Here is an 8,789-nt window from a genome sequence, read left to right on the forward strand (position 1 = left end):
TTGCATTCTCCCCTTTTCTGAATTGCTCAAGCCTAATCTCATCTATAGTCTCTTTAATTGCCTTCTAGAATTCCATAGAAGAGTGAACTTGGGAAAATGCCACTTTTTTTTTGTTGTACTCTGATAGAGAATAATCAATGTAGCATAAACGAAGTAACAAAATTTTGAAAATATGGATTCCATTTTCTTTTGGTCCCTCACTCATATATTACTGCATGAAGGTTAAAAGCATGACCATAGCATCAGACTACCGAATTCAAATCCCTACTGCATCATGTGCCACCTGGGTGACCTTAGGTAAGCTCTCTAGGTCTTAGTTTCCTCATCTGAAAAATGGGGATGATAAAAATGTCGACCTCATAGGATGGAGGTGATGGTTCAATGAGATAATGTATATAAAGCATATCTGGCTTAGAATGAGCACTTAATAAAAGCCAGCTATAGATTGCTTTACTAAAAAACCATTTTTAGTTCTTGGGGCATTTTTAGAATCTAAAAATTTAGGTTGCTTATCTTCATATATGAATATAGAACATATTTATTTTTATTTTATAAAATATTTTACTGATCATTTAATGTAATAATAAAGCAGAATTTTAGAGACAAAGGGTAATTACATCTTTTAGCAAAAATTTTTTTTCAAGGGGCTGAGGATTAAAGTATAAATTGCACCATTTTAATGTGGGTATTTTCTCAAATTTAGAAATATTCTTAGGATTATAGGGGCCTGTGGTCTAAGTGACTAAGTATTGCAGTTTGGCTTAGATTGCCCAAGTTCAGTAAATCTAGACATTAAAGAGTGCTATATAAATTAATCTTGATTGATCTACAAAGGTATTTCTGCAACTTATGTCTTCTTAAAATCAGTTCCATTCTTTAACACCATTCCATTATGCTTTAGTATGTAGTTTAATGGTTTTTCCTTCCCAGTATAAAATATAAGCTAAGAAATAACATGCTTAAGGCAGCATTTTTGATCTGGCAGTCTTCAGTTTTACAGTCAAGAATGTGTTCAACAAGCCAGAGATGTACAATTCCCCAAGCAGGTGAAAAAATGTGCTGGTGAGGGCTGACATGACAGTTTTCATACTATTTTCAATGCATGTCCTGTGCATCTGTTCTATATCTAGGAATATATTTTTATATTTTTTTCCTAGAGAAAATTAAATAAGTTTTCTATGTTTAGTTTCCCAGTTATCATAAAATATGGAAAAGAAAATATATAAATTAAAGGCGAAGGAGATACTTATCTGAGTACAAAGCAATAAAATTTCAAGGCTGGTTATAAACCTAGACAACTTTTGTCATCCTTACAAGTGTCTCTTCAAACAATGATGATATCACCACCCATAATGGGCATGGAGTAGAACCTTGTGTTTATTTTGTTTAAATTAATACATTCATTCATTTGTAGATAAATTTTGCAAGACTCTGAAGTCTCCTTTCAAATAAAGGCAATGAAAAATTAAGAACTCATTTAGTTGGCACTGTAAGTTTTGCCTTGAATTTAACTGGATTCCAATTAAAACTCCAATCAGCTTAGAGATATGATACCCATTACAAGATGTCTTACTTTTAAATATTTTAATGACACCATTTTATACATATATAAATATAAGAAAACAGAGCCATATATTACCGTTTGATTATAATCTGAGGTTTTTAACAGATATTTAACATTTGTATAGACCACCCATGTGTTTGTAATTATTATTATATAAGTATTATTAAAAAGTATTATAATAGTCAGGGCGCCTGGGTGGCTCAGTTGGTTAAGCGACTGCCTTCAGCTCAGGTCATGATCCTGGAGTCCCTGGATCGAGTCCCGCATCGGGCTCCCTGCTTGGCAGGGAGCCTGCTTCTCCCTCTGACCCTCCCCCCTCTCATGTGCTCTCTCTCTCTCATTCTCTCTGTCTCAAATAAATAAATAAAATCTTTAAAAAAAAAAAAGTATTATAATAGTCATTTATTTGTGATCTTTTGGAATTTTAATTAGTAAAGACAACTGAGTAAAAAATGCCCCTGCTACTCTATTCTAGTAAAACACTTCAGAAAGGAAAAATTTAACTAGAAAATAGGGCATAATCTTAATGATTTCTATGGACTGAATGTCTGTGTTTCTTCAAAATTCATATGTTGAAGCTTAAATCCCCTATATCATGGTATTTGGAGGTGGGGCCTTCAGGAGGTGATCATGAGGGTGGAGCCTTCAGGAATACTATTAGTGACCCTACAGGGATATTCAGAGACCAGAGCTCTCTGCTCTCCACTATGTGAGAATATAACAAGAAGATGGCCATCTGCAAACCAGCAAGCAGTATCTCACCAAACACTAGATCCACAGGAGTCTTGATCTTGGACTTCTCAGCCTCCAGAAATGTGAGAAATATGTGTTTGTTGTCTAAGTCACCCAGTCTATGGAGATTTGTTATAGTAGCCCAAACTGACTAAGACAATAATATTCTTTCAAAAGTATTCATTATTCTTCTCCTTGACTTCCTCTTCTCCTTCCTTTTCCCTCCATTTCCTTCCTTTGCCATCCTGAGTAATTCAACCATAAAGACATTAGATGGGGCAGGCAAGATAAACATCTACTTGGGGAAAAGGGGTAGAATGCATGGAGTGACAAGGCCTAAGGAGGGTGATGAGGGATAAGATTAGAGTTTCAGAAACAAACAGGGTGAGAAGGGCATCCATGCTGGAAGGTGACCTGGTATAGGATGTCATAGTTCAAACAAGATGAGGTGAGGCAAAGCAGAAAGAAAGGAAGTCCAGTGTGGTGAATTAAACACCAAGCAGGGTGAGGAGGACATCTGCCAGGGAGGATGCCTAGCACAGTGTGACAGAACTAGGCAATTTGAGGAAGACAGCCATGAGGGGTAGGAGCTGGCCAGGAATGGGGCACCAGAACCCAAGAAGGGTGGAGGAGGTCATGCACATTGGAGAACAGCCTGGCACAAGGAGTTGGAGCCTGGGTAGAATGAGAAGGACATGTGGGTGGGGGGGAGGGGGCTACAGAGCCACTGGAAATTTATTACATATGGGGGAAGTGATCAAACAAACACATCAAAGATAATGGGAGCCAACTTCTTCAGTATAAGAAAAGAGAGTTATAAATACAGAATGTGAGAAAACTAGAATATAATCTACAGGGTTGAATCAAAATAGGTAGAATCGGGCCAGGTTTTCAATAGCTGGCTAACTAGATAGAGACATAGTAAGAAACATACATGCATGTGTGTGTGTATGTATGTGTCTGTGTGTGTGTATGTCCACTGAGAGGGCCTGAGAACAGTGATATCCCAATAGCAATGAGCACACCTAGTGCGAGATCTTGGTTTCTAAATACTATTCCTCAATAAAGGAACCAGGGATCCTTGGAAAAATAGTTGATAACAAGGCTGAGGTAGGGAAAGTGAAGATGAATGTGTAACATTTTGTCCAGAAAGCAAAGATATGCTTATAGAATGATAGGGACATGTCAAAATGACACAGAAGCTCCCTTGGAAAATCTAGGAATATCTTAGCATAAAAATAAAAAAAATAATAATAATTGAATATAACTTATTAAATAGGAAACCATGAGTCCATATAGATATAAATAGATAAATAAAAATTTTTTTGAAATTTAACAACAAATGGGTTATTTGCATAGTTTCAACATACTTCTCCACAAAATACTTATTAATTACAAAGGTGTGCAGAAAGTACCTTCAGAATGGAGAAGTTTAACAGATAATACCTTTAGTCAAGTGATGAAAGTGAGCAAAATTGTGTACCACCTCTATCACCAAATCTGATTATAATGAAACATCTGAGAATCCTGCAGTGAGTGGCATTCTTCAAAAGAGTGGTATTCTGTAATCTTCAAAAGTGTCAGGGTCACAAAAGAAAAAAATAAATAAAATTTAATTAAAAAAAGGGAGGAGAAACTATTCCAGATTAAAGGAGACTAAAGGGACATAACAAGCAAATGTAATCTGTGATTCTTAACTGGATCCCTTTTCTAAAAAGGCTATAATTAGCAATTCTGGCAAAATTTGAATGAGATCTGAGCATTAGATAGTAATACCAATCTTAATTTCTCAATTTTGATATTTATATTATATATGAATATAAATTTATATTTATATTATTATATTATGTTGAATAATGTTCTTGTTAATAGAAAATACATATTAAGTATTTGAGGGTGTAATGCTCTATGCTAGGAATGAAGAGAATATAATTTAATTCCCCTCATTATTAAATCTTAAATTCCACTTTCCACTACATTCCTCCTGTATATTGAATTTTCTTTATGTCCAGGGAAGTCCTATTACAGATTCATTATGGAAAAATTCACATCTAGACAAAATAATTTTCAGCCTTCATTTCTCATCAGGTTAATAGTAGTCTTCCTTCATGGTCTCTTTCTTAAGGAAAGAGATTAAGGAGAAAGGGATTATGGAGAAAAATTAAAATAATATAAAATATAAGTTAATCTTTTTTAAAAAATGTGGACAACAGTACTCTTTTGGCTTGTCTCCTATGCCTATGGTTTGGGTTAAACAAGTGACAGGGATTAAGAAGCACACTTGTGATGAGCAGCAGGTGATGTATAGAATTGTTGAATCTCTATATTGTACACCGGAAACTAATATAACACTATGTGTTAACTAACTGGAATGAAAATAAAAACTTAAAAAAGGTAAAAAAAAAAAAAAATTCATAAATTAAAAAAAATTAATAAAACAAAATTATTTTCAAACTGACCACACAGAACAGTTGAATCAAGCCAAGAACTCCCCAACACCATCACTGTACCACTGTGCTATATGTTCAGCTAAATGTGACTATGGAGGCTTTAGTTGAAAGAACCCGAACTTCTGAGTTAGACACACCTAGAATTGAATTCTGGCTTTGTTATCATTGGGCAAAATACAAAAAAAAACCCCTTAACTTCCATTTCCTCCATTTGAAAAAATTACCAAAATGAGATCCAGCTCAAAAGGTTGTGATAAGAATTTAAAGAAATAATGTACCTATAAAAAAAGAAAGGTGCATAAAAGGTCTCTTTAAATAGTTGCTACTACCATTTTTATTCTCTCCCAGGTACATAGAAGATTCTCATTTAAATAGTTGCATTACTATTACTATATTTTCCCCATCTTTTTCTAATATACCTGCCTGTTCTGAATAATTTTTAACTCTTTCCAGCTACCTATTCATGAATAGTAGATTAATGGAAAAACTTCTTTTTCAGCTGTCTTTAATTCTTTGTGCCCCTAATATTGCTCATTATAATGACATATTTATGACACATGGTCTCCTAGAGAAGATAAGATGGGGAAAATGAGGGGCTTTCCTGAGGACAGTTCGGAGAAAGGCATGGCCAAGCTTTGGTTTCTGAAAGATGATGCCAAGTTTCTGATGTGTGGACTATTTGCTCTCACGTCTGTTAAAAATTAATGCTGTGTGTATGTTATGTCATTGGAATAGATTCTTTTCATTAATGGACATATTCATATACATAGAAAATCAATGGCTTTAACAAGTTCTTGAGAAAGCAGAGGTGCAAATGTTGATATGTTGATGTGGATATTTTAAAAGAGTTCTAGACAGATGGAATTTAGGTTCCTTTTAACTTCTTGGCCAGTATTCCTTGTCACGGCAGACATACTGATGCACTAATCTTGTCATGTGTCCCAACAGATTTGGTTAACTCTTCAATAAAGAGAATGAGCAATCTTGCCATTGAGGAAGCAAATTTTGCATAATGACTAAAAGTATGGGCTTTGTCTTCAGATTACCCTAGATTCAAATCTCATCTCTATCTCTTTACTATCTATATGATTAAGTAAGTCAACTGAGTACTGATTTCTTCAGCAATAAAATGGACATAATGATAGCAAGCTCATGGGGGTAAGTGTTCTCTCATTTCACACTTACTGATTATACTTAGCACACTATTAGGCACATGGCCATCGCTCAACACATTGCAGTAGTTCCAGCTGTTCTTTTAATTGTTCATAGAAGATAATGGGATAAGTGGGGAATCAGTCATCTAGCCAGGTTTGAAATCCAGAAACCCATTTTATGGTAATTCTCAACCACAAGTTCTTGAAATAGCAGGTAGACTGTAAAGGTATAATACAATTTAGTTAACACATCCATGGAATAGAGAAGAGAATCTAAGTCCCTAGGTACTCTTAACTGGTGCTCTAACCATTCACTATTACAAATAAAAAGCAACTGTTGTCTCTGCTCCTAAGATAAGAGTCTAAAGAATGTAAATGGCCACAGGTATTTTTTAGGTGGACAGACTCTTGGTATTTTGAATGCACAGAGCTGGTACAGTTTCTTCAGCACTGAGGCCCTAATTGAGTCTGTAGACATCTTGTCTGGAAACTTTAAAAATTGGTTGGCTTGGTAACCAGGAAACGGTGATTATTTTGCAAACCTTAAGTCAGGCTTTCAGCCAACGCCCATCTACAATAGTGAATGGTTAGTGCACCAATCCTTAAAGCCTGAATACAAGCCATAAACTAAAATGCCAGGCAATAGCCAGGGACTAGCACTGGTGTGATCAATAGCCCCAGCCCTGGTAGATTTCCAGCCTTAATATTCTGAGCCTGTTGCAAAAACAGCAGCAAGAAATCTGTCATTGGGACATGCTAGGTCAGGTTCATCTGCTGAAAGGCTGATGATTAATGTAAATATATCAGTCAAGGAAGTAAGTGCTTTATTCTGGCAATTCTTCTGAAATACATGGTAAGAGATCAACAGAAACACGGAAGGAAAACATGGAAGCAGATACAACTTTGAATTTCTTCCTGAAAGAGGGGCCAAATGATGTTGCTCATCACATCTCAAGCCAGAGAAAGTTTTTACTGGATAAAGGCAGTTACCATCTGGCTACCCTGGGCCACATCTCAGCCAGACCACCAAACGGTGCAATAATCTTCTTGCCAAAACCTAAGTAAACTAAGAACAAGTGTCCTCCTTAGCACCACAGAAGAGTTTAGAAATAATTAAAACTAGTGTTTTCTGTGTCACCTATAAAAGGTAACACCAATATGGAACTTCAGCATCATCCAATATAGCAAGAGGGGGCAGAAACAACATTAACTTCTCTGGAGTTACCAGTCTAATTTTGGAAATAATTTAACATAGATTAAGTACAATGATGACTGACAATCTCACTTACAAAAGTGTATTTTATTCAATATTTCATTATTCCCTTTTATAGATTTTATTTTTAAACTATTTTTATTGTTCTATTTAATAAACATTTACATAGCATTTACTTTGCCAGGTATTTCTAAGCCCTTTACAAATATTAGCTCATTTCCTCCTTTAATAACTTTAAGAAATAGATACCCTTATTAACTTCATTTTACATATGAGGGTATTGGCAGTGGTGTGGTTTGAGTTTCTAAAAGAGTTTCTAAAATCAGTGAAATAAAAATACTCAAGAAGACTCTTGATTTCTCTAAAAATTAACATTCTAAAATGCAAAAAGGAAAACAGCATTCTTATCAGCATAAAACAGGCCCAAGAATCTGAAGCCCAGAGTATAAAATACCCCAGAAAAGCTGTTATAATGCCAAGTCCTGGTTATTTTAATGGCATACTTTTCAACTAAAATTTGGTGAGGTAGATTCAAATGACAAATAGCTTTACACTCACTACCCATTTCCCCTTCTAGCATTCGTGCTCCCTCTCTCTCTCTCTTTGTTTTCTTCTATGCATTGCTTCTCTCAGACTCCCTAAAAGAAGTAATTATCAGAGGACTTTTCTCCCTCTGATAAACTGCAGGGGCTAATAAAGAGACTGGGAACAGGGGTACAATATATGAAAGGACTTAACTTCAAAGGCATAGCACATCAAAGGGACTTGCCAGGAAGTCAGGAGATGTTGCTGAACTAAGCTGGGGCAGCTTCCTTCTCCTCTCACCTCCTTGCTCAAACCACCACTCAGGGGAAGACTCCACAATGGAAGGTATTTCTTCTTTTTTTTTTTAAGATTTTATTTATTTATTCATGAGAGACAGAGAGAGAGAGAGGGAGAGAGGCAGAGGGAGAAGCAGGCTCCCAAGGAGCAGAGAGCCCGATGCGGGACTCGATCCCAGGACCCTGGGATCATGACCTGAGCCGAAGGCAGATGCTTAACCATCTGGGCCACCCAGGTACCCAATGGAAGGTATTTCATAGCCCAAGCCGTCTGCCTCCCTCTGCACCAGCTGGGGAGAGTGATAGATTTATAGCAGGTGTCACATCTTTTATTTTGATTAAGTAAATGCTCTCAATAGGTATCACTGAATAATATTATCACCTAATTCTCTTGGGGTTTCTTTCTCTTTCTTGAAGTATTTGACAGTAGTTTTCAATTTAGGTAGCATAAATGCAAGAAGGATTTCTGCCAGTGTAGCCTAGTGTGTTGAGTGATGAGACTAACAGATGAATCATCTGTGATGTCATCAAAAGTGTATTATTGAAGCTGCAACAACACATTTTATAAGAAAGGAAACAAATGAGCTAAAAAGAACCTATCATGCTACAAAACCAAATGAAGGCTTTAGCTTCAAAATTGGGCAGTGTTGACAATATAACATATATCCAGATGGAAACTGAAAGGTTCTGATTGTCACACCAATTATTTCAAACATATGGGCTTATGTTGTCACATAAATGAAGCATTTGGATGCTTTTCTTTGTCACTTTTCATCCATATCTTAGCTATACTTACGTAATAACCTCAGAATTGTTTATGAGTCTGTCTTTCTCCTTAGTACCAAGGTCCGTTAC

The 8,789-nt window shown here is 35.9% G+C and overlaps 1 pseudogene; it reads left to right on the top strand.

Annotated features, from left to right (window-relative positions):
* The first annotated feature begins 230 nt into the window (after positions 1–230).
* The window catches only part of LOC102734166 (translocon-associated protein subunit alpha pseudogene), a 29,607-nt pseudogene continuing 21,048 nt past the window's right edge, over positions 231–8,789 (top strand).

Source organism: Leptonychotes weddellii, chromosome 3 (assembly GCF_054177405.1).
Source record: "Leptonychotes weddellii isolate Sample4059 chromosome 3, ASM5417740v2, whole genome shotgun sequence".
Classification (NCBI taxonomy): Eukaryota; Metazoa; Chordata; class Mammalia; order Carnivora; family Phocidae; genus Leptonychotes; species Leptonychotes weddellii.